Here is a 24,568-nt window from a genome sequence, read left to right on the forward strand (position 1 = left end):
TCCATACTGTTCTCCATAGTGGTTCTATCAGCTTACATTCCCACCAACAGTGCAGGAGGTTTCCCTTTTCTCCACACCCCCTCCAGCATTTGTTATTTGTGGACTTATTAATGATGGCCATTCTGACTGGTGTGAGTTGATATCTCATGATAGTTTTGATTTGTATTTCTCTAATAATCAGGGATGTTGAACATTTTTTCATGTGCTTGTTGGTCATCTGTGTATCTTCTTTGGAGCAATGTCTATTCAGGTCTTTGGCCCATTTTTCAGTTGGGTTGTTGGCTATTTTGCTATTGAGTTGTATAAGTTGTTTGTATATTATGCCCTTGTCAGTTACATCATTTGAAAATATTTTTTGTCCCATTCTAAGTTGTATTTTTGTTTTCTTTTTGGTTTCCTTTGATGTGCAAAAGCCTGTCAGTTTGATTAGGTCCCCTTGGTTTATTTTTGCTTTTATTTCTTTTGCTTTGGGAGACTGACCTGAGAAAACATTTGTAAGGTTGATGTCAGAGAATGTTTTGCCTATGTTGTCTTCCAGGAGTTTGATGGTGTCTTGTCTTACATTTAAATCTTTAAGGCATTTTAAGTTTATTTTCATGCATGGTGTGAGGGTGTGTCTAGTTTGATTCATTTGCATGCAGTTGTCCAGGTTTCCCAGCAATTCTTGCTGAAAAGACTGTCTTTTTCCCATTTTATGTTCTTGCCTCCTTTGTCAAAGATTAATTGACCCTAGGTGTCTGGGTTTATTTCCAAGTTCTCTATTTTGTCCCATTGGTCTATATATCTGTTTCAGTACCTGTACCATACTGTCTTGATGACTGTGGCTTTGTAATATTGCCTGAAGTCTGAGAGAGTTATTTTTAAAGATTGTTTTTGAGACTATTCTGGATCCCTTGCATTTACATAAGAATTGTAGGACTGGTTTATCAATTCCTGAAAATGCAGATGGTATTTTCGTAGGGATTGTGCTAAATCTGTAAGTAAATTTGTAGAGTATTGCCATTATAAAAAATATTGTATTCCAAAGCATTGAAGACCTTTTCATTTACTTAGGTCTTATTTCATCTTGGCTGGTAGTCCTCAGATGATGAATTTTGTAATTATTTTATTATTCTCCAGTGTTTTATTATTTTTAATACTGTTTAAAATAAAATTTTCATAAATTCATTTTAGATTTTTCACTATAAGTGTACAGAAATATAAATTATTTTTTTAATATTATTTTTTTCCACTGTACAGTATGGGGACTAAGTTACACATACACATATACATACTTTTTCCTCCCATTGTTGTGTTGTGACGTAAGTATCTAGATATAGTTCCAATGCTACACAGCAGGATCTCATTGTAAATCCATTCCAAGAGCAACAGTTTGCATCTGTTAACCCCAAGCTCCTGATCCCTCCCACTCCCTTCCTCTCCCCCCAGGCAGCCACAAGTCTATTCTCCAAAACTATGATTTTCTTTTCTGTGGAAATGTTCATTTGTGCTGTATATTACATTCCAGTTATAAGTGCTATCGTATGGTATTTGTCTTTCTCTTTCTGATTTATTTCACTCAGTATGAGTCTCTAGTTCTATCCATGTTGCTGCAAATAGCATGATTGTGTTCTTTTTTATGGCTGAGTAGTATTCCATTGTGTATATATACCACATCTTCCATGTTCGACCCACACTGAACTCGTTTTTTAACTCTAATAGTTTCTTGATTCTTTAGGATTTTTATATATAAGATAATGTTATCTTCAAATAGAGATTGTTTTAATCCTTTCCAATCTCAACATTTTTATTCATTTTTCTTCTTTAATTGCACTGATTAGAACAAACTTCAGCACAATGCTGAAGATAAGTAGCAAGAGCTAGCATTATTTTTGTTCCTGATCTTAGCTTTCTGTCTTTCGTCATTATGTATGGGTTTTTCATAAATGCCTTGTATGGAGTTCCCTTCTATTTTTACTTTATTGAATACTTTTATCAAGAAAGGGCATTAGATTACAGCAATGCTTTTTCTTCATCTATTGAGCTGATAATGTAGTTTTTTCCTTTATTGTATTACAATAGTTTATTGAATTAATTTTCATAGGTTGAACCAACCTTGCATTCTTGGAATAAATTTCACTTGATTGTGGTGAACTATTTTATATGTGTATATATATATATATATATGTGTGTGTGTGTGTGTGTGTACACATGTATATATATACATATACATGTTGTTGGATTCAGTTTGTTAGTATTTTCTTGTGAATTTTTATGTGTATAATTATAAGGGACATTTTCCCATGGTTTTCTGGTCACGTAATATCTTTGTTTGATTTTGGTATCAAAATAGTATTGGCTCCATAAAATGAGTTGTCAAGTGTTCTTTTTTTGGAAGTTTGCCAAAGGGTGGTGTTAACTCTTTAGATATTTGGTAGAATTCTAGTCCTGGGCATTTCTTTGTGGGATGTTTTTGATTACTAATTCAATCTCTTTGTTATAGGTTAATTAGGATTTTCTATTTCTTTTTGAATCCAATTCAGAAGTTTGTGTCTTTCTCATAATTTTTCCATTTCTTCTAGGTTATCTAATATTTTTAGCATACAACTGTTCATAGGATCTCTTATTATGCCCTTTATAATTATAAAATCAGTGATAAGGCCTTCCCTTTCGTTCTTGATTTTAGAAATTGAGTTTCTCTTTTTCTTAGTCACTTAGTATAGGTTTGTCAACTTTGTTGATATTCAAAGAATCAGTGTGAGGTTTGCATGTTTTTCTCCACTGCTTTTCTATTCCGTATTTCATTTATTCATACTCTAATCTTTATTTCCTCCCTTATGCTTGCTATGGGTTAAGTTTATCTTTTTCCATTTTCTTAAGGTATAAGGTTAGGATATTGATTTGAAATCTTTACTTGTTTATAATATAGGCATTTCTAACTAGGTATTTCCTCCATTTTCCACCATATCAAAATATTTCCTAATTTCCCTTCTGATTACTTAGAACTGTTTTTAATTTCCACATATTTTTCAATTTCTCTAAAGATTATTCTTGATCACAATAAAACTGGTATTATGTTTGGCCTTATTATTTATGTAGGTGCAACAGGGTAGTAATTAACCATAGGTTTACTTGGACATACAGAATTTAGCAAATTAAGTCCAAAGAATTTCTGTCTAGAAATTTTGGATTGGACTTATACAATTTTTTGTCATTATATTCCAGAGCTAGAAAAGTACTTTCTTCCAAATTTCAAATGCATTGTCTATAAATTTTAGTTAGGTCCTTTCTTGAGGCCCCACTTCCCAAATTTTCTAAGCACTACTGCCTGACAGAAATTGGCCTTCTTCAACACCTAGGTGACCAAGACCCTATATAAGCCAAGTACAAAGCCAGTTTCTTTGGAGGGGACATTCTAATCATTGGCTCTGTATACAAAGTCAATTTTTAGTATTTAATAGTGACATTTACATACTTGATCAGATTAGTGTAATTTTAAAATGGGATGCTCAAGGTATGGTATGGCCTTGGTTGAAAAATTGATATATCCAATTACATCCTGATAAAATGGAGACACTTTCTATTTGAGCCTATTTAAATAATTATATTCCCATGCAAAGTAAGATGTCTGAGTAAAAATTTTTTTTAATTGGGAAAGGTATTCAATAAGATGCAAATACCATCACAGATAAGCTGAATTTATAAAATCATCATCTACTAAATTTATTTTTTTCCTTTTTATAGCTGCACTTGCAGCATATGGAAGTTCCCATGCTAGAGGTCAAATCAGAGCTGCAGCTGAGGCCTACACCAGTCAAAGCAATGCCAGATCTGAGTCACATCTGTGACCTATGATGCAGCATTCAGCAATGCCAGATCCTTAACCCACTGAGCGAGGCCAGTGATCAAGTCCACATCCTCCTGGTCACTATGTCAGATTCTTAACTGGCTGAGCCACATGGGAACTCCCCAATCTACTAAATTAAGAGTTAAGAACAGCTTAAGAAAAAAAGTTCATATATCAAAAAAAAAAAAAGAAAATTCAAAATGATATCAACATCATTCCAAACAAATAACTAGCTACATTTTTACCTCATAAGAATATTTAATTCTGTGTCATTAATTTTTCTTATTCTTATAAGCAATCTGCATTAATGTAATATGTCTGCTTACAAACTAAAAAGATTCCTGTAATTCCTAACAGTCCCTAGCACAGCTTGAAAGTTGTCTAAGCATTATCAGCTTGAAGTCTTACCCAAGAGTGTATCCCCTGAAGTATCAATAGTTCATGGTATATGGTAAAGTCCTTCCCAGAGGCTCCGAGCCTGTTTTGTTTTGCTTTTTTACAAATTTTAGCCTGAAGCATTATAGCAGAGCCTTCATGAAAGCATCATGGGAAGGATAAAACTGTTAGATAATAAGACTGGATGGCTGTGGTTAATTTATCAATGTAACCAATAATTTAAGAATGTGGAAGTGTAAAATACTCTTATTGGGATGCAGTAAGAAACTATTTCATAAAGGTTTGATTGAGGATTCCCTTGAAGGTAAGATTATATTGTGGACTATAAAGGCACTGACAAATCTCCAGGTCTTTGCCATAAAGCTTACAATCTCTAAAATATTTATATTAATAAAACTTTACTAATACAAACTTAACCTTGGGAAGGCTGAATATCACATCATTTGGAAACTCCTCTGATGAAATTTTTACAGTAATATTGAGCTAATTAAGTAATATGGAGCTATCAAATATATCTAATTATTTCTGGCATCTCTTTTTGGTAATGTAAAATAGCAAGTTTTTTCTGCTTTTTCAGGGGCCATCTGGAAAATCTCAAAGTCAGTTTTAGGTGTTAAAGCTATCCTAAAATTTTTATTTATTGTTTTCAGGTAGGTTTTGATCTTGGGAAGGCATATTTGAAAGTGTTTTCAAAGAAGATTTGGTCTCTTTATTAAGATAGAATCACGGGTTTCTCGGAAGTAATGTCTATGAATTAAAGAGGCAAAACATAAACATAGAAAGGATGCAAAATAAAATCAACATAGAAGAAGACAACATAATTGTAAGGAAACAGTTCTTTCACAACTGAGGAATCTTTCTAATTTTGTTCAAAGAAATAATGATCATCTCCATTGTCACAAACCCTACCTCTGAGCCAAGCAACCCACCCTGACTGTTTCTACAATTAACATGGGCAGGCAGAACACTCTTTGACATTAATTGAAGAAATATCTTTTGATCCATCTCCTAGAGTAATGAACATAAAAACAGAAATAAACAAATGGGACCAAATTAAACTTAAAAGCTTCTACATAGCAAAGGAAACCATAAAAAAAGAAAAGAGAGTCCAGAGAATGGGAGAACATACTTGTAAACAAAATAACTGATAACAGATTAATCTCCAAAATATACAAACATCACATTCAGCTTTATATATATAAAGAAAAAAAACCCAATCAAAAAATGGGCAGAAGTTCTAAATGGACATTTCCCCAAAGAAGACAAATAGATGGCTAAAAAGCCCATGAAAAAATGTTCAACATCACTAATTATTAGGGAAATGCAAATCAAAACTACAATGAGGTACCACCTCACACCAGTCAGAATAGCCATCATCAAAAAGTCTACAAACAATAAATGCTAGAAAGGATGTGGAGAAAAGGTGACCCTCCTACACTATTGGTGGAATGTAAATTGGTGCAACCACTATGGAGAAGAGTATGGAGGTGCCTTAAAAAACAAAATATACAACTACTATACAACACAGTAATTTCAATCCTAGTCATATATACAGAGAAAACTATAATTCAAAAAGATACATGCACCCCCAACGTTCATTGCAGCACTATTTATAAAAGCCAACACATGGAAGTAATCTAAATGACCACTGACAGATGAATGGAAAAATATGATGTGGTATAGGGAGCTATCGCCATAGCACAGAGGAAACAAATCTGACTAGGAACCATGAGGTTGCAGGTTTGATCCCTGGCCTCACTCAGTGGTGTGGCCCTAAAAAGCAAAAAAAAAAAAAAAAAAAAAAAAAAATGTGGTATATATATATATATATATACACACACACACATACAATGGAATATTACTCAGCCATAAAAAAGGAATGGAATGGAATAATGCCATTTGCTACAATATGGATGGACCTAGAGATTATCATACTAAGTGAAGGAAGACAGAAAAAGACAAACATCATGAGATATTACTTATACGTGATAGCAAATAAAAATGATACAAAATACCTTATTTATAAAATGAAAACAAACTCATAGATTTTGAATCAAACTTACAGTTACCAAAGGGGAAACTGTAGGGGGGAGGGATAAATTGGGAGGATGGCATTAACACATATACACTACTATATATAAAACAGATAGCTAAAAAGGACCTACTATATAGCACAGGGAGGTCTACTTGGTGTTCTATATGACACCTAAGAATGGATATATGTATATGTATAACTGATTCACTTTGATATACACCTGAAACTAATACAAGTTTGTAACTAAATGATGGACAAAGCCAGGTTTTATCGATGGGGGACAAATACTCTAAATCTGTATTTCCTTCTTCCCTCCCTGTTTTCTTTCTCTTTTTCTTTTCCTTTCTTTTTTTCATAAAAGTAATATTATACAAAGTAATAACAATAAAGAATATAATTAATTCAACAAAAATCAGATACTACTATTCTGGTGAGATTTGGGGATTGTGTTACATGGGCCAATTATAAAGGTAAAAAAAATCTAATAACATTCCTGTTAGGATTTCTAAGAAAAATGTATCACTTAAACAGAGAAAGACAAATTCTAACTTTCCATTAAGATGCTATTTGGAGGAGTTCCTGTCATGGCTCAGTGGTAATGAACCCGACCAGTATCTATGAGGATGTGGGTTCGATCCCTGTCCTTGCTCAGTGGGTTAAGGATCCAGCATCGCTGTTTCTGTGGTGTAGGCCAGCAGCTACAGCTCTGATTCGACCCCTAGTCTGGGAACTTCTATATGCCATGGGTGTGGCCCTAAAAAACAAACAAACAAACAAAGATGCTATTCGGCAGTAAAGGTTTCACAGGGTTTATTTTTTTTTATTTTTTTATTTTTTTGTCTTTTTGTCTTTTGTTGTTGTTGTTGTTGTTGTTGCTATTTCTTGGGCCGCTCCCGCGGCATATGGAGGTTCCCAGGCTAGGGGTTGAATCGGAGCTGTAGCCACCAGCCTACGCCAGAGCCACAGCAACGCGGGATCCGAGCCGCGTCTGCAACCTACACCACAGCTCACGGCAACGCCGGATCGTTAACCCACTGAGCAAGGGCAGGGACCGAACCCGCAACCTCATGGTTCCTAGTCGGATTCGTTAACCACTGCGCCACGACGGGAACTCCAGGGTTTATTTTTCTTATGATTAAGCACACCCAAACCAAGCTGTGTAAAAATTTAAATACATTTTGTTGCTTTTATTCGGATTTAGTATTTGTAGCTATTATAAACAAAGACAAATAAAAATTACCTTTTTGCAAACTTTTTCAACTTTCTATATACATTCTACAACAATTCAGGACATGATAAAACAATTCCCTTTTCCTCTTGCAGAAACCTCATTTAATTTACAACTGCCGAAAAACACTTGCATATCTCTATATCACTTATTATACAGTCTGAATGACATAACAATAACCAAAAAAACTTAACTTGTATTTCTGCAGAAAAATTTAAAATTTGGTAGGTATTTGAGGACTTTCTGTCCTATGTAAACATTTTAGTAGACTATCAAATCTCATAAATACAAATTGCACAACTCTCTACAGCCACTCACATCTTTTTCACATCTAGTTAAAATGGCAAAAAGGAACATCTTAACATGACTCATTATTCATTCACATCAACGTAACTCAAAGATATAGCCATTCTAGAGCAAAGTAAAAGAAAATGTTTCAAAAATGAAAGTATAAAAGCTTTAAATTTTTCAGCATTCGATCATTCTTGAAAATTGTCTTGAGGAATTCCCATTGTGGCTCAGCAGTAATGAACTCAACTAGGATTCATGAGGACATGGGTTTGATTCCCGACCCTGTTCAGTGCGTTAAGGATCTGGCGTTGCCGTGAGCTGTGGTGTTGCTTGCAGTCAGGGCTCAGATCTGGCATTACTGTGGCTGTAGTATAGCTCACAGATGCAGCTCCTATTTGACCCCAAGCCTGGGAACTTCCATATGCTGTGCGTGCAGTCCTAAAAAGACAAAAAAATATTGTCTTGATATTTAGTGATTACCCATAAATTAAATCAATTTAAGATTGTCCAATGTTTTAAATTAACTAAAGATATTTAAAATTATGTTTGAGCTTTCAAACTACAGAATATAATTACTATCAATATAAAAAGTTTTTCATAATAATAAAACAATTTAGTTGAATACAAATTTACATTTTTCATAATTTTAATTATTATGTAATATAATTTTATTTGATTATTAAAGCAATATTAGAAATTTCAAAAGTTCAAATAACTATTCTCTTTATGTAGGAAAACAAGTCAAAATCTTATTAATAATATAAAGCATACACTTGCATTATACCAGATTTTGATAAGCTCAAGGAAAATTTGCATGACGTCTTTTTATTGACAAAATCATTAACTTAGTCAAATGTGTCAAAATATTAATCTTCATTATGTGAATTTGAATTTTTAAAATGTTACAAAACTAGTCATTTCTGAAAATACTGGAAGTTCAATTTATTTCCTGTGTATCTGAGGGATTTCAACTTATATAAGTACTTCTTTCCAAAAGAAGACAGATACACATTTTTCATCCCACTGACATCACCAAATGGTCAGATGATAAACTACTGCTACTGCCAATGAGAATAATGTATTGGCCATACACTGATCAGAACAAGAATAATAATATTAGTAGCAAAAACTAAGGAAAACAAAAGTACATAAAAATAGAGAATAAACAAATATAAAGCTCTATTGCTGCTTGGGATTTATTTTGAGAGCCAAGAAAAGACCTAACAGGACTGAAACTGTATGAGGTATATTTATTTTTCTAGCAGTGCAGTTTACTTCGCTCCATGAGATGAGGTTTACTTGGGCATTTCAGTGGATGACCCACAAAACTGTTCAAGTGTAATTTTCCAAAAGACTAATCAGGACTCCTGTACATATATAAAATAAATATGTGTCAAATATGTCCTGTCACTCATTAATTAATTAGGGAACCAGTAAAATGATAAAACCATCCCAAAGAACATTTAAGAAGCTAGGTATTAATAGGCAATGTTACATTAAGACTGCTGAGTTAGATACAAATCTGACTAATAACCTACATGGCCATTCACAACATATCTGGGGATAGAGTCACCAGGTAAATTATAGAATGCAGAACTAAATGTGAATTTCAGATGAATAATGAATAAATTTTTTCAGTATAAATAATTCCTAAATATAGAATGCACTTTTATTTGCTAAATCTGGCAACCCTATAATGGAATTATCTGTTCCATTAGAAAGAGTAATAATCACATTTATTCTGGATAAAAATTTATAAATGAGTCTCTGCCTTCCCAGACACATAAGATGGCCCAGACAATATAAAGTCAAGCTCAGAATTGCACTAAGAGAATAAGAGTAATCTCTTTTATCAAAATTTAGTAAATTTGAGGTTTTCAAATTTAGAGAATTTTTCCAGTGAGGTACAAGTGAAAAACTTAAACTGGAAAATGCTATTTATCACAAAATAACATTGGGAATTAAGATATAAAATAACATGCAGACTATTTCCTTAAGTCTCTTTATTAAGAGTCTTTTAAGAGACTTTATAAGTCTCAATTTGAGAAAGCTTAATCATCTTTTTTTCCAGAGTACTATTTTATGCAGGAAGTGTTCTGATATTGTCCCAAACACAAGTTGGAAAGGTTATTTTTAGACTTATGGCTTTTTCAACTGCAGAGCAGTATTGAATACCAGAAAAGAAAGCAAAACAAACCTTACAATCAGATAGCAAGATAAAAATTGTTCACAAGTATTACCTGAATAAGGTCAGTGGCTGTAATCCCCTTCTGTGTTCACTTCTCTCTAAAGCAGACTAAACTATGCCATTCTACATTTCTGAAATATGAGTCTATCCCTTAAGGAATTAACCTAATGAACAGGAAACTATATAAGAACTATACAAATTTGATTTCAAAGGAAGAGTTAGTGAATAAATGATTTTAGTTGTAATTCTTCAGCAAAGAGGAAACTTTCCCAATAGATAGGCAGATAATAATATTCACTATATAAAATGATCCCTCCAATGCAATCTGGCTATTGTTATGTGTTCATTCATTTATTAAAGATTTGTTGAGCTCTACATGTGTTAGACTCAGATTATGTCAATACAAACAACAAAGTTGGATCCCTACCTTTGTGAGCTTATGTCTAGTTGGCATTTGTATGAAAAGAGAGAGAAAACCAAAAACTGGTAAACTGAAGCTAAGTAACCAAACTATAATAAGTTCTCTCTACAAAAGGATTTTAGAATTTAAAATTTCATTACATATTTTGAAATACTGACAGTTTAGTGAAAAGCCAATATTAGCTTGACAATGAAGTAATGATTTTTTGGTTTGTGGTTTAAACTTTTGGAATTCAGGAGGTAATGTGAAAAACAATAACATCAGACAAAGGGTTACTTGGGAGAGACAAAGAATAAAAATATGACTTTAAAGGAGAAATTTTAAATGTTAGAAAGGCAACAATGTTTGTATTTATAATTATAAAACTAATGATTAGTACTGAATGATCTTATAAGACAGTAATTCAGCAGTTAAGAATGAGTTTTGTTCAGATTCCATTATTCAAACAATGACGAATTTAAGTCAGGTGAACACTAACCAAGGAGTTGGGAAATTTTTTTCAAAATATATAGAAATACTACATACTTCAAATTCAAGTATCCTTTTGATGGTTTTAACAGCTAGCTAGCTGTACAAAAAAGATTCTCCCCTTATAAGAACAAGGATTTTATTGAGTGCTATGTCCGTTACTGCTTGTCTTACCATGCTTCTGTAGCTATACTTGACTCTGTGACTCAGTATTTTATGAGATAAAAATAGAAATTTGCTGGGTGGGGCATTTAGGAAATCTACAGGATTCCTGAAAAGAGAGATAAATCGAGCTGATATGTGTTTTTCTCTTTACCATTCTCTCTTCTTCTTGCATAACAACTTTTTTATTTTTGTTTTGTTGTTGTTTTTTAATTTTAGGGATAATAACCTTTAAAAGCAGTGCCAATGTCTTTCCATCATGAGGAACAAAGCTTTGCCCTAAGATCAGAGGATGAGGAAGTCTAAAGGAGCCTGAGTCACGAGGACTTCCTTGAGCTGCTGTACATGCCGTGGGGAGGTTATCTCTGGATTTCTTGGTTAGTGAGAAAAAAATAAGTAAACTCCTATTTAGGGAAGTCACATCATTTGGTTTCTCTTATATCCAACTGAATCCAACTCTAAAATAAGGATAGAAATATAGGGAGAAGGGGAACATGAAACATGAATAAGTATATTTTGAAATTACTCCCTGGCAAATTCTAATGTGGACTTTATTCTGCTCTATAAAGAGGGGCTGCTCCCATACGTGTCACTGACACACGTGCATATAAATCAACTGTATTTTAAAGGTTCCTTCTAACCAAGGGTATTTAAGTGAAACATTATAATGGAATTTATCTCATAGAAAGAATTATTCACAGTGTACTAAATAATGTGCATATTCTCTCTCTCCCTTTATCTCTTCTTCTTCTTTCTTGATCTTTATATCTACACACATATTACTAAAGTATAATTTTCAAAATTTAAAGTTATAGCTCTCATGTCAAAAATTTTATTTAAAATTAATTAATGATGGAACCAATAAAATGTTAAGACCGATTCAACAAGATAACAACCCAAGATAACAACATCACTAATTATTAGAGAAATGCATATCAAAACCACTATAAAGTACCACCTTACACAAGCCAGAATGGCCATCATCAAAATGTCTACAAACAATAAGTGCCAGAGAGGGGGTGGAGAAAAGGGAGCCCTATTACACTGTTGGTGGGAATGTAATTTGATGCAACCACGGTGGAAAACAGTATGGAGAGTCCTCAGAAACCTAAAAATAGAATTACCATTTGATCTGGTAATCCCACTCCTGGGCATCTACCCAGAGAAAACCATGACTCAAAAAGACACATGTACTCCAATGCTCACTGCAGCACTATTTGCAATAGCCAAGACATGGAGACAACCTAAATGTCCATTGACAGAGTGGATAAAGACGCTGTGGTAAATATACAAAATGGAATATTACTCAGCCATTAAAAGGAAGGATAATGGCATTTGCAGCAACATGAATGGGCCTAGAAATTATCATAGTACGTGAAGTCAGTCAGACAGTGAGACACCAACATCATATGCTATCACTTACATGGGGAATATAAAAAAAGGACACAATGAACTTCTTTGCAGAACAGATACTGACTCACAGACTTTGAAAAACTTATGGTTTCCAAAAGAGACAGGTTGGGGGTGGGGGGATGTGCTTGGGTTATGGGGGTTTGGGATGGAAATGCTATAAAACTGGGTTGTGATGATTGTTGTACAACTATAAATGTAATAAATTCATTGAGTAATTAAAAAAGTAACTTGGTGCCATGACAAATTTTAAAATTTCAATGAAACAGACAGATCACTTGACTGCAAAAACTACCAGAGATCCCTGAAGAAAAGACAACCTGAATAACCCTATGTTTATTAGAGAAATTAAAATTATAATTAAAATTCTTCCTACAAAGATAATTTAAGGATCAGTTGGATTACAGGATGAATAATCAGTTAAGGAAGTAATAATACCAATTCCATACACACTATTCCAGAAACTGATGAGGGGGGAATACTATCCAACACACTCACTAAGACCAACATTATGCTACTAACAAAACCAGTTAAAATGTTACAAGAAAAGAAAGCTAAGGACCAATATCCCTCATGGACATAACTGCAACTCTAAACAAATGGAGTAAACTACTAATACATGCTATAACATGGATAAATATCAAAGTTAATATTCTGAGTGAAATAAATCAGACCAAAAAGACATACAATGTATGGTTAAATTTATATAAAATTAAAGAAGTAATTGGAATTTCATCTATAGTGACAGAGAGAAGATCAATGTTTTCCAAGGGATCTGGGGTCGGGGAGGTGCAGACAGAATCATGAGGACAATTTAATTTTGGAGGTAATGTATATGTTTATTATTGTGGTGATAATTTATACATATGTCAAAAACATTAAATTATAGGATTTAAATATGTGTTATCTTATGTCAACTACTGCAATATAAAGCTTAAAATTTTTTTTTTGTTAATACTAAAAAGAAAAGGCCTGGTAAAAATGACTTCATTGGTGAATTATTTGATGAAAAAAAATCCCCTAATTTTGCAAGGTCTTTAAGTAGATAGAGGAGAAAGGAACATACTTTCTAATCCATTCTATGAGGCTTATATTAATCTGATACTAAAGCCAGAAAAAGACATCACAAAAAAGAAAAATAAATATCCATCATCAACATAGTCACACAAAAAAATTGCTTGACAAAAATTAATTCAAAATGGATAGTATACCTAAACGTAAAATGCAAAACTATAAAACTCCTAGAACACAGCATAGGTGAAAATCTAGGTGACCTTGGGTTTGACAATGGCTTTTCAAATGCAACACCCACAGCGTGATCTATGAAATAAAAATGGTAAAATGGACTTCATTAAAGTTAAAAACTTCACTTTTAAACTCAATGATAAGGGAATGATTAAGACAAGCCACAAACTGGGAAAGAAATGCTGCAAAATAGCTCATAAAAGACTAGTATCCAAAATCTACAAAGAACTCATAACATATGACAATAAGAAAACAAATTACATTTAATTACAACTGAGTAAAAGAATTGAACAGACACCTCACTAAAGAAGATAATGCAGATGGAAAATATGCGTATGACACATGCTCAACATCAAATGTCATTAGGGGTTTGCACATTACGAGAGCAATAAGATAACACCACACATCTATTAGAATGTCTAAAGTGCAAAGCACCGACAATACCAAAGGCTAGCAAAGATGTGGAGAAAAAAGAATTCTTTCATTGCTGGTGGGAATGAAAAAGGATACATACACTTTGGAAGACATTTTGGCAGTTTCTGACAAAACTAAACATATATTATCATAGGATCCATCAATCACATTCCTTGGTATTTCCCCAGATGAACTAAAAACAAAGATCCTCACAAAGGTCTGCACATAAATGTTTATAACACCTTTATTAATAATTGCCAAAACTTGGAAGCAACTAAGATGTCCTTCAACAGGTGAATGGATATACAAATTGTGGCATATCTATACAATGCAATATTATTCAGTGCTAAATTGAAATGAGATACAAAGCCACAAAAAGTCATGGAGGAAATTTAAATGTACATTACCAAGTGAAGAATTTCATCTAAGAAGTCCATATACTGTATTAATTCAGTTATATGGCATTCTGGAAAAGGCAAAACCATGAACGCAGTAAAAATATCAGTGGTTGCTAGCGGTTTGGGAAGGAAAGAGGTGGAGCATGGGGGAAATTTAGGGCAGCCAAACTATTCTGTATATTACTATAATGGTGGACAAATGCAATTAAATATTTGTCAAAACTTGTAATATGCACAACACAAAAAGTGAACCCTAACACAAACTATGGACTTTTGTTAATAATAATGTATTAATATTGGCTCATCAATTGTAACAAAAGTACCACACTAATGCAAGACACTGGGAAGAGGGAAAACTGTAGGCAGGGGATAAGTGGGTATATGTGAACTGTGTACTTTAAACTCAAGTCTCCTTTAAACCTGAAACTGCTCAAAAATAATTCTAAACACAAATAGACACATGTATCTCTCTTCAAACTACTTATGCAACCTTTGGAAAGTTGAACAGATGTGTTTCCCTACTTAATAACTGGCCAGGACTTTAAAAATCATTATATGAAAAAAAATCAAGTTGGAGAGATTGTCAAAATAAAATAGAGGTGAAGGTTAATGTTCTCTCCATCTTCAGGATCATTCTGCTATAACCACTTATTCACTTTGTTCTACTAAATTACACTGAACCTTTAAGACTTAATTGGTATCATATTTAATACCCTAATGGATCTCATCAGGTTTTTTTGTAATATACTGAGTCCATGCCTTATATTTTAGGCCTTGATCATGTTGTCTTATTTCTTGAAGCGTAACTATCTTCTCAACTAGTACTTGTTATCTTCAGAGAAGATGATGTGTTCTTCAGTGTTCAACAAAGACCTCAGTATTATATAGAATATAAACAATGTTTTAAAATATTGCTTTCCTTTCATACTTGGAACACATTTACTACAGTTTGAAAATTCTGAAGAGCACAAATTTATTACTGATGATTAGCTCAGCATCACTAATCATCAGGGAAATGTAAATCAAAACCACAGTGACATATCACCTCACATCAGTCAGAGGGCTACCAGTGAAAAGAACACAATGAATGTTGGCAAGGATGTGGAGAAAAGGATTCCCTCTTACCCTACTGGTGGGAATGTAAAGTGAGGCAGTCACTATGGGAAAAGAATGGAGGTTTCTCAAAAAACAAAAAATAGAATTACCATTATGACCCAGCAATTTCACTCCTGAATATATGTTCTTAAAAAAAATCACTAATTTAAAAAGATGCATGCACCCCAATGTTTACAGCAGCATTATTTACAACTGCCAAGATATGGAAGCAACCTAAGTGTATGTCAACAGAAGAATGGATAAAGAAGATATGGTACAACACAAACACATACACAAGCATGCACACCACACGCAATGGAATACTACTGAGCTATAACGAAGAATGAAATTTTGCCATTCACAGCAACAAAGATGGACTTGGGGGGAGGGATTAAGATGGTGGAATAGAAGGACTTGAGCTCAACTTCTCTCCTAAAAACAACAAAATTCACAACTAAAGGCTGAGCAATCTTCAGTCAAAAGGACCAGAAACCTTAAAAAAGATATCCTACTCCAGAAGAAAAAGAGGAGGCCACATCAAGAGGTAGGAGGGGTGATTTCATAATATAAACAACACCATACCTCCTGGGTGGGAAGCCCGACAGACTAAAAACTAACAGGTTCACAGAGACTCACCTAGAGGAGTGAGAGCTCTGAGCCACATATCAAACTCTCATGTGTGGGAATCTCGCACTGGGAGAAAGAGCCCCTAGAGCATCTGGCATTGAAGTCCAGTGGGGCTTGTGTGCAGGAGCTCCATGGGACTGGGGGAAACGGAGACCCCATTCTTAAAAGGCACACACAGACTTTCACATGCACTGATCCCAGAGCAAAGCAAAGTCTCCATAGGAATCTGGATCAAACCTGACTGCAGTACTTGGAGGACCTCCTGGGAAAACAGGGGTGAATGTGGCTTGTTGTGAGGGAAGGACACTGGAAGCAAAGCTCTCAAGAATACACAGCAGCGAGCCTTTCTCTGGAGGTGGCCATTTTGGGAAAATCTGGCCTCACCAGTCAGTCAGCACTGAGAAGCCCCAGGGCAAACAACAATCCAGGTGGAATTACAGCTCTACCCCTCAGTAAAAAGGCTACCTAAAGATCCCTCAGGCACACAGCTGCCTCTAATCTCATCCAGAGACTAAGCCCCACCCACCAGAGGGATTAGAATCGGCTCCTCCTACCAGTGAGCAGGTATCAGTCCCTCCATCAGGAAGCCTACAGCATGCCCCTATACAAACTTCAGCCACAAAGGGGGCAGCCACCAGAAGTAAGAGAACTACAACTCTTTTATCTGGAAAAAGGTCACCACAAAATGGAGTTGGAGGAATCAGGCTCCCGGACTTTAGACTCTACTACAAAGCAACAGTCATCAAAACCCTATGGTACTAGCACAAAGACAGAAATATACATCAGTGGAACAGGATAGAAAGCCCAGAATTCAACCCATGCACCTACAGCCAACTAATCTATGACAAAGGAGGCAAGAATATACAATAGAGAAAGGACAGCTTGTTCAATAAGTGGTGCTGGGAAAACTGGACAGCCACAGGGAAAAGAAGGAAATTAGAATACTCCCTAACACCATACACAAAAATAAACTCCAAATGGCTTAAAGACCTAGATAGAAGACCAGACACTATAAAACTCTTAGAGGAAAACATAGGCCGAACACTCTCTGACATAAACGGCAGCAACATCTTCTCAGATCCACCTCTTAGAGTAACGATGGTAAAAGCAAAAATAAACAAATGGGACCTAATCAAACTTAAAAGTTTCTGCGCAGAAAAGGAAACCCTAAACAAAACGAAAAGACAACCCACAGAATGGGAGAAAATCTTTGCAAATGAATCGACTGACAAGGGATTCATCTCCAAAATTTATAAACACCTCCTACCACTCAATACCATAAAAAAAATACCCATCCAAAAATGGACAGAAGATCTAAACAGACAGTTCTCCAAAGAAGACATACAAATGGCCAAAAAACACATGAAAAGATGTTCAGCATCACTCATTAGTAGAGAAATGCAAATCAAAACCAATATGAGGTACCATCTTACACCAGCCAGAATGGCCATCATCCAAAAGTCTACAAACAATAAGTGCCAGAGAGGGGATGGAGAAAAAGGAACCCTAGCACACTGTTGGTGGGAGTGTCTATTGGTGCAACCCCTGTGGAAAACAGTATGGAGAGTCCTCAGAAAACTAAAAATAGAACTACCATTTGATCCAGCAATCCCACTCCTGGGCATCTACCCAGAGAAAACCACGACTCACAAAGACACATGTACTCCAGTGTTCATTGCAGCACTCTTTGCAATAGCCAAGACATCAAAACAACCTAAATGTCCATCGACAGAGGAGTGGATCACGAAGAAGTGGTACATATACACAATGGAATATTACTCAGCCATTAAAAGGAATGAAATACCAGCATTTTTAGCAACATGGATGGACCTAGAAATTATCATGCTAGGTGAAGTCAGCCATACAATGAGACACCAACATCAAATGCTTTCACTGACATGTGGCATCTGAAAAAAGGACAGACGGAACTTCTTTGTAGAACAGATGCTGACTCACAGACATTGGACAACTTATGGTCTCTGGAGGAGACAGTTTTGGGAGTGGGGGGATGTGCTTGGGTTATGGGATAGAAATCCTGTGAAATTGGATTGTTATGATCATTATACAACTATAGATGTAATAAATTCATTTGAATAATTAAGGAAATAGAAATAAATAAATAAATAAATAAAGATGTTCTGGTACACAAGCCTTCAAAACAATAGAAAACAAAACAAAAAACCATGGATGGACTTGGGGAGCATTATACTAAATGAAATAAGCCAGAGGAAAACAAATATGGTATGAAATCACTTACATGTAGAATCTAAAAAATACAACCTAGTGAATATTAAAAAAAATAAGTATACTTACAAATGTAGAGAACAAATTAGTGGTTACCAGTGGGAAGACAGAAGGGGAAGGGACAATATAGAGGTAGAGTATTAAGAGATGCAAACTATTACGTATACAATAAACCACAAGGATATATTATACAGCATGGGGAATAAAGCCAATATTTTATAAAAAGCACACTTAAAACTGTCAAAAAAAATAAAATGTAAACATTTTTTTTTTGCTTTTTAGGGCAGCACCCACATCATATTTAAGTTCCAAGGCTAGGGGTGGAATCAGAGCTGCAGCTGCTGGCCTATTCCACAGCCACAGCAACTTCGGATCCGAGCTGCATCTGCGACCTACACCACAGCTTGCGGCAATGCCAGATCCTTAACCCCACTGAGTGGGTCCTCATGGATATTAGTCAGGTTTGTTACCACTGAGCCACAATTTTAAATGCCTCTTTATAAAAATGTCCCTGGAAAACAGTGAATTGATACTTCATAATTTCCCAAAGTTATAAACCCCAAAGCATATATCATCTCAGGCTGAGGCCATGAAACTAATAATATTCCAACCAAAAGAGACAAAATTAAGACAGTTCTTCTTTCTTCTGCACTCTCTCCTTTATCTTCTAACCTCAAGAAGGTATGGTAAAGAAATGGGGATGGAGATAAAGAGAAATGACAGAGGATTTCTTGGATTGGGCACATCATGGGACACCTCTGTGTGATGGGCATAAATAAAGGATGAACACTGTTATAGTGGAAGGCCTACAGTGAACGTAAACGAAGGGCCTTTTAAATTTTGATTTTTGTTTTGCTTGTGTAAAAACATATATGTAGTTTTAGGGTCAACTGCATAAACAAGAAATATTATGAAAAGTTTAGCTTCTATCTGTCCCTTTACCTTAGTCCCTATTTCCAACATAGTAAGGATTCTAGTTTAAAATATATAGAATATGCTTAGCAGCCTCTATTGAAACTTCTCTGAACTTAAAATAAATGTAACTTTGATGATACAAAAAAGAAAACTCAAAACAATGAAAAACAAGTCTTACTGTCAATCTGTTTGTAGAAGATGAGAGGAATTTCACCTAAGACAAGGCTGATGGAAAGAGATTGAAAACATCACTGCTGGTACACCATGCTAAGCTTCTGGAAAAGTTAGAGGGAAGACCTTTTCTTCCCCCGAATTCTTCATTCAGAAACAAAGCCTATACCAACTAGAGAGCTTGGCATCCATACTTCTACTAACTGGTTATCTTTCTGCCCCTACCCCTTCCACCAACTAGTATGTATCTTGCTATAATCAGTTGGAAACTAAAATTTCCAGAAGGCCACAGGACCAAAGTGGATAGTAAGCTTTCAGAAGCATATTGAATTCTAAAACATAGAGTATTTATGTATAAAACACCAAAGACAGGATTAAATAAGGATCCAAATGGAGTACACCAAGTGAATTATAGTATTTTTAAAATTATGTGTTAATTTCCCCAGATAGAGGAAAGAAGAATATTCTAAATCATTTCAATAATCCCTGATTAGAAAATAGTATGAGGAGTTCCCAATTTTGTCTCACTGGGTTAAGAACCTGACTAGTATTCCTGGCCTAGCTCAGTGAGTTAAGCAGCCAGCATTGCCACAAGGTGCAGCATAGGACACAGATACACCTCAGATCTGGCATTGCTGCGGCTGTTGCACAGGCTGGCAGCTACAGCTCTGATTCGACCCCTAGCCTGGGAACTTCCATTCACCACAGCTGCAGCTATAAAAAAAAAGGTATGACAATTGCTGAGAACTGGCCTACAGACATCAACCAAAGAGTTTAAACTACTTGATAATGTATAGAATACAGAATGAAGAGCCAATTTAATAATTAAAGTCTTTTTCAGAAAAATGGGAACCAGAAGAGAAACAATAATTAATTTTTTAAATGATTAAGAGAAAAAATGCATGAAACAAATTAAAAAGGTTCACCATAAACCAGGCAAGAGTAATTTAAAGAACTCCAATTTCAGAGACACACTGACAAAAATATTTAACTTTAAAGATATTGGGGGAAAAAAGCTCATAAGTATCTATGTTGTCTAGCATAGAAGAACTACAGAAGAGCAAGGCTGGGCTAATATTTTTTCTGCTGTACCTAAAACAATGTCTGGTACTTAGGCAAAAATCAATAAATATTTACTGAATGAATGAATAAAATGATGAATCAATTTGTGATGACAATAAAAAACAGGATTCAGAATATAAAATATCCATGGTTTTCATTTAAAAAAAACCTGATGACTTAGCTTCCTTTATTATAATTCACATAAACCTATCAGATATTGGGATGCTTTGGTAGAAGAACCCTGGTAGACCCCATTCTGGGACTATGTGATTATAAAAAGGTAACAAGTGCTAAGTATACAGAGGACACTGCAGGAGAGAAAGTTTACTTTGAATACTGTCAGTTTGAATTCCTAGCTATTAGAGAAGAGGGCACTTTAGGAGGGATTGGGTAACATGATTGATTCCAAACTAAAATAGAACTGTACTCAAGAGCAAAATATAAATCATTTGACAAGTTTAGAAAGAAGGGAACCACTAAAACTATATATGTATTTCCAAACTTCTGTCTTAGGCAATTTTTCCCATTCTCTTGGAGATATTAGATATTGAGCATGTTCTGCTAATAAGTATTGTGGGATAGAGTAGAGATTGGTTACAAGAGAGATTTTAGGAACATTTAGAATAGAATGGACTGAAAGACTGCTAAGTTGTTAAATAACTTGTAAGTATGTATACAGTCACTTCACTGACTGCTCACAAGTGGCAAGTAAAGACAGATTCCTTAAAATGTATTGATCACTGTGTTATTCCAGTAAACCTAGGAAGACTTAGTTTGGGGGCAGAGAGAGTACCCAGGAATGATACTATTATGGAATCACAACTACAAGTCTATATCAAGAAACCTGAGGAAAATCTTTGTCTCTACATCCAAACCTAAATAAGTATGGAATATATTATAAGAACTAGTCCCTCAATAATAATGGCATCTTATAACTAAACACTTACACTGATAGGCAGTTTGTATCAGTGATCTATCACCACATTAATGCTGTATAACAAACTATTTCAAAACTGAATGACTGTTTAAAAAAAAAACCCACATGTATTATTTCTCAGGAGTCTATGGGTTGGCTGGGTGGTTATAGTGCTCTGATCCAGACTCAGCTGATCCTGGTGGGTCTTGTCCATGTGTATTTGGTCATCTGGCAAGCTAAATCAGGTCTCACTAGTCTAAGATGGCCTTGGCTGGGATGACATAGCTTTCCTCCATGTATTTCTTCTAATCTTAAGCAGGCTGTCCCAGGCAGGTTCTCATGGTAGAGCGAGGGGAACATGAAATAAAGCCAAAGTGTGTAAATAATTTGTCAAGGCTGCTTGCATCAAGTTTGCTACTGGTTCATTAAACAAATTAAGTCATGTGCCAAGCCCAAAGTCACTATGGGTGGGTACTACCAAAAGGTGAGACTACAAAAATGTGTAAAATGGTGCAACAAAAATCCCACCACACTATAGAAATGGACAGAAGATATTAGTCTAGTAAAGCTATTAGTCTAGAAATGGACAGAAGATATTAGTCTAGTACAGTTTCCCCTAGACATAGCTCATCACCAGTAAGCTAAAAGCAACAAAACTTGACTATAGCCATTCTAATAAATATCCACTATGCTTAGAAATAAGACTAATAGGAAGTACAACAATATGTTATTGTAGTTTTGAGGGGATAACTTTAATTCTTTCAGTATTTTCTTGGTGCTTTCCCATCTTCCTTTCCAAATGCAATATATTTTGCAAACATTAATTTTCTTAAGTTTCTCCATCTTGACATAGAAAATACCACTTTACCTTTTTTTAAATGAAACATATTTTTTCTTCAAAACTTATTACTGTCAAATAGTCCAAGTACACATACATACCACCCATACACACACCCTTACCCACACATATACATGCACTTCCCTTTTACAACTGAGTCCTGAAAACAGCTGTATTTTTGTAAGGGTTAGCATGTACTATGGAGTACTAAGATGGATTCTCAACCTTCCCTGCTTAATTGGAATCACTTGAAAACTTGAAAAAGTACTGATGTTTTGGACCCACTCATCAAATTTGATTTAAGTGGTCTGAGATGCGGCTTGAACATTAGGATTTTATAAGACCTCTAAAAGATTCTAATGTGCAGACAGGTTGGAGAATCACTGACTTAGCATTTTTGTTACTGCTCCTTATTATTGTGCCATTGCTATAATCATCTGTTCTTAATTAGTGATTTGGTCACTTAACAAATCTGGAGACACAGGCTGAGAGACAGAAAGCAGATGACAAATTTTTTTTTCCAAGAGGAGTATGTTTTGATAAGACACATTAAAACAAGAGTAATTCAAACAAAATCTACCATAGGAATGACCCATAACAGAAAAACGATGACAATGGAATCAATGAAGTACATACAAATCTATTCTTGTAAGTTCCTTTCCAAGTAAAACAGAGCAAGCAGTCAGATAAAGAAAACATTCTACAAGAGACACATGAAAGCCCACCAATTAAATCTTATACATTTAAGTAGATCATACTAAGTCATGAAGACACAAAAGGGAAAATAGAGTACCAATATCTTTAAGTCAAGCAATATACTCATGATATAATAGAGGTCAGCAAATTGGTTTAAGCTAAGTAAGATTCAGTGGGATACCAATTGGATCTACGGTAAAGACCTCATCGTATAGCTTTTAAATATTTAGAATTCCATGAGCTCTGGAAGGGTTTTCAAATAACTGAAGGATAACTGTTTTGTCTCAAAGTTCCAAAAGTACTTTTTTTTTGTCTTTTTAGGGCTGCACCTGTGGCATATGGAAGTTCCCAAGCTAGGGGTCCAATTGGAGCTGTAGCAGCCAGCCTATGCCATAGCCACAGCAACACCAGATCTGGGCTGCATCTGGGACCTACACCACAGCTCACAGCTACATCGGATCCTTAACCCACTAAGCGAGGCCAGGAATCGAACCCGCAACCTCATGGTTCCTAGTTGGATTTGTTTCTGCTGTACCACAACGGGAACTCCACAAAATTATTTCAAAATTGAAGATCAGAGTTGACTATTTAGAAGAAATTATTCAGGGTCATTTGATGCTACTGTTATAGGACTCAGACCAGTTGATACGCCATCACTAAAAGTACTATAATAAGGGTAAACTATATGTCTGATTTTTCTAAGACTGTTCCTGTTTATATCCCTGTAGATCAATCAATGCCTGCTACTTATACATAGCTTTTATATATAGTTCTTCCTTTCATTCTCAAAAATGTCCCAGCACAATAAAAAAGAATTCATTTGCAATAATGTTAACATTCCTACAAATGTAATTTAATTTCACACAATTTGCTGGAGGATCTTAAATTTGGTCAATACATTCTTACAGTGCTCCCCACAAGCTAGACTTGAGGTATTATTTTAAGCCGATATATTATATTATAGACACAAGTTTATGTTTGAAATGTCTCTAGCTTTTCAAAGGGCTTTCATATTCAGCATGTAATTTTATCTCTGTTGACTGCACAAGAATTGTATCAGATTATAGAGTAGAAATATGTTTAATTTTCATAAGATTTGTTTTCACAGAACAGGGACATATCTGTAAGTCAAATTTTCTAAAAGTTGGTTATTTCCTTCCAGAAACTAGGAAGCAGAATTTTCTAGGTCAAATGTCAACCCATTCAACCCTAGACCTTATTACTCTGATATAGTTGGTACATCCTTCCTTCTTCTAGAGCCATCTGGAAGGCTACCAGATGGAAGAGTTCCTGTTAAGAGCTATTAAGATATTTTATGGTGTGACTATTTAAAAGGCAGAAGCTTTAAAACACATATGTCTGTCAATCATATTCTATAAAATGTCTTAAGGACTATTATAGAGAGAAAGGAAGCCCAGCAGCTCTATTTCTGAGCCTCCGGCTTGAGCTCCATCCTGAGACTCTGCAATTTTATCTGCTGACAGGTTTAGTTTCTTGTAGGTTTTTATTAAGAGAAATGTGT

Source organism: Sus scrofa, chromosome X, assembly GCF_000003025.6.
Source record: "Sus scrofa isolate TJ Tabasco breed Duroc chromosome X, Sscrofa11.1, whole genome shotgun sequence".
In the NCBI taxonomy this organism is placed as follows: Eukaryota; Metazoa; Chordata; class Mammalia; order Artiodactyla; family Suidae; genus Sus; species Sus scrofa.